At 46.6% G+C, this 3,002-nt stretch overlaps 1 protein-coding gene across 1 annotated transcript in view; it reads left to right on the top strand.

Moving 5' to 3' along the window:
- Positions 1-311: 311 nt before the first annotated feature.
- The window catches only part of TMEM241 (transmembrane protein 241), a 64,766-nt gene continuing 62,075 nt past the window's right edge, over positions 312-3,002 (top strand). The window contains exon 1 of the mRNA XM_026842210.1: positions 312-431. The gene's annotated coding sequence lies outside the window, so the exon portion shown is untranslated. The remainder of the gene's footprint in view (positions 432-3,002) is intronic.

Here is a 3,002-nt window from a genome sequence, read left to right as displayed (position 1 = left end):
GGGGCTGGGCCGGGCCGCGAAGGAGATGGCCGCTTCCCCGCGGCGGGGCCCGGCGGGCAGCGCTGGCAGCAAAACAAGCACGGTGATGTTAGATAGGTGACATTTGCTTTTATCTAAGCAAGTAACCGAGGGAAGGGAGGGGGGAAGAAAACCATTAGCGAACAAGGTCACTTGATCCTGATCCCCTAACTCACTGTAAATACAAAATTAAATACTTCTTATGTGATCTGACGCCTGCTACACCTCAGTTGTATACCTAACATTTTCCTGAAAATAATACTGTGATCAAAATGCTGTATTTCCGGGATGGGCAACTGGATGGCGTTTTGCTACGATACAGTCTTTGCTTTAAGTCTACTCCAGCAAGTTTCCCAACAGGGAGGAAGCGGCTAGAAACCTCCTCAGGCCTGGCTCACCACCAGACATTGGAGGTATCCGCAAATGTAGACAAATATGCTGTCACAGCCGCTGTTGATAACCAGAAAACCAGCCTAGCAAAGCTGGCTGGCTCCCAGAGCAGGAGGAGCGGTAAAGGATTGTACAGCATCCCTCAGCCTGCTTGGAATAAATTCCCTATTACACATGTAGCAAAGCCCACGCTGCCAGCTTGACTCAGGCTTGAAAAAATCAGCTTTGCTGGCCAAAGTTCATCTATTTTGTCCTTAACAACCTGCAATGACGCAAGGCGTTACAATGTCCCAAGACAATCTGTTCCAGAGTTCATTGCTGTGGAAAGTCCCCAACTAGAGGGCAGATAGTTTTAAAGAGGGTGGGAACCCAGGCTGTAACAACCTGCAGGCATGACACAGATGTGTGCCATGGAGGCATGAGGATGGCTTTGGCTGGTCATGTGTACCAGTGTGGTTCTCATCCTCTCTGCCCTTAACCCTGGTGGAAAGAGATTATTTCTTCCATTTGCAGCCGCCTTTTGGGGTGTGAAGATTGGCGCCATTCCCTCTTCAATCTTCTTTGGTTAAATTTATCAGCTTTATAATTGAGCAGAATGTCAAAGCAATGTCCTGCTGCCCCAAGAAAATCATTAGCACAGCTGTACAAGCACTGATTAAGAAAATGGGGTTTGGTAGTTTTTGATTCAAAAAGACATTACCAATGACTTAATATTCCTATGTCTTTTTATTCAGTTTTTAATTTTCAAAAATAAGCCTTTTAATATTAGGCTCTTATTAGGCCTTGATCCCATGACCTCTTATTTGAAAGGATCAAACTTTAAACAGAACTATATTAAGAAGAAATCTTCTGTATAATGACATGGAAACAAAATCATTTGCCACACAATCACGTCTCCTAATAAAAATAGTGTAAAAACTAGATAGAGCAGAGACTTCCCTTCATATTACTCAAAATAATTCCAGAGCTGTATAGCAGTTACTTAATATGTAATTCATGTTAGTTGTGATAAGCAATATTGGCAGAAATTTCTATCTTCATTCTTAATCCCTCACTGTAAGTAGCTTACAAAAATTCAAACCTGCCTTTGCATTTTGCTGTAGGAAGATACACCATCTTTGCCTGAGTCTCCCACTTTTAATAAGAAATACTACAAGAAGCATGAAGAGAGAGATCACTAATATTTTGAATGGAAATGAAACTCCACTAAAATAAGTCCAAAAGGATTCTTATCACATGCTTACATTAGTCTTTGTAGATACCTATAAACTTTTCTTACTCTTTTCTAAAGCTTTACAGGCTGAATTTTTGGCACTCTGCAATGTATACCTTTGTTTGCAAAATACCCATTTGACATGTTTACAGAAACACATGCTCCGAAGTGGAAATGCTGTATCACCTACCCTGTCATCTCTATTGCATCCCTTACAGAGGCATATCCATGATCTCTGTAGGCCTGGATGGACAAAACCTTTCAGCACTGGAAATCCAGTGTCTGTTTAGGGCCACCTCCTATTCTGCTGACTTTTGAGACTAAACGTAGCAGGTTAGACAGGCTAATTTTAGGGGCTGGATTTGGCTGCAGGTGTACCAGTTAGCGCCCCCCTCACTCCCCAGTTTAGGCGATGCTCAGTTCCTTATTTATGCTGCTTTTCTCTGTCCTCTAAAAATGGGGTATATGTGTACAGAGAGAGCCCTTTGCATTACTTGAGCAAAGTCAAGGTGAGAATGGCAGAGATAGGGCCTTGCTAATAGCAGATCCAGGAAGAATGAGGTTTACCTAGACCATAATAAAAGAACACCCAGTAACTGTGACTAGGTAGGGCATGTTTTTCACTGCTTCTTTAACTCCCCGAGATATTTATAGTTTACACGTCACTGATGAATCACAGAACTACAGAATGGTTTCGGTCAGGAGGGACCTTTACAAGTTGTCTAGTCCAACTGCCCTGCAATGGGCAGGGACATCTTCAACTAGACCAGGCTGCTCAGAGCCCTGTCCAACCTGGCCTGCAATGTTACCAGGGAGGGGGCATCTGCAGCCTCTCTGGGCAACTTGTTCCAGTGTCTCACCACCCTCACAGTACAGAATTTCTTCCTTATATCTAATCTGAATCTACCTTCTTTCAGTTGAAAGCCGTTACCCCTCATCCTATCACTACACTCCCTAATAAAGAGTCCCTCCCCATCATTCCTGTTGGCCCCCTTTAAGTACTGGAAAGCCGCTGTAGGGTCTCCCCGGAGCCTTCTCTTCTCCAGGCTGAACACCTCCAACTCTCAGCCTGTCCTCACAGGGGAGGTGCTCCAGCCCCGTGAGCATCTTCGTGGCCTCCTCTGGACCCGCTCGAGCAGGTGGGGTGTCACGAGAGGGAGTAGAGGGGGAGAACCCCCTCCCTCGACCCGCTGGCCACACTTCTGATGCAGCCAGGACAGAGTTGCCTTTCTGGGCTGCGAGCGCACACTGCCGCCTCACACCCCGCTTCTCCCGCAGCGGCTCCCCCAGCCCTGCCCGGCGGCAGCAACGGCCCTTTAAGGAGGCGTCTCCCGGCGGCGGGACCCCGGTGCCCATTGGCGCGGCGGCGGGAGACGCCTCC

This window comes from Athene cunicularia, assembly GCF_003259725.1.
Source record: "Athene cunicularia isolate RWA chromosome 2 unlocalized genomic scaffold, athCun1 chr2_part1, whole genome shotgun sequence".
Taxonomy (NCBI): Eukaryota; Metazoa; Chordata; class Aves; order Strigiformes; family Strigidae; genus Athene; species Athene cunicularia.
The sequence above is the reverse complement of the archived record's forward strand: the minus strand, read 5'-3'. Positions and strand labels throughout refer to the sequence as shown.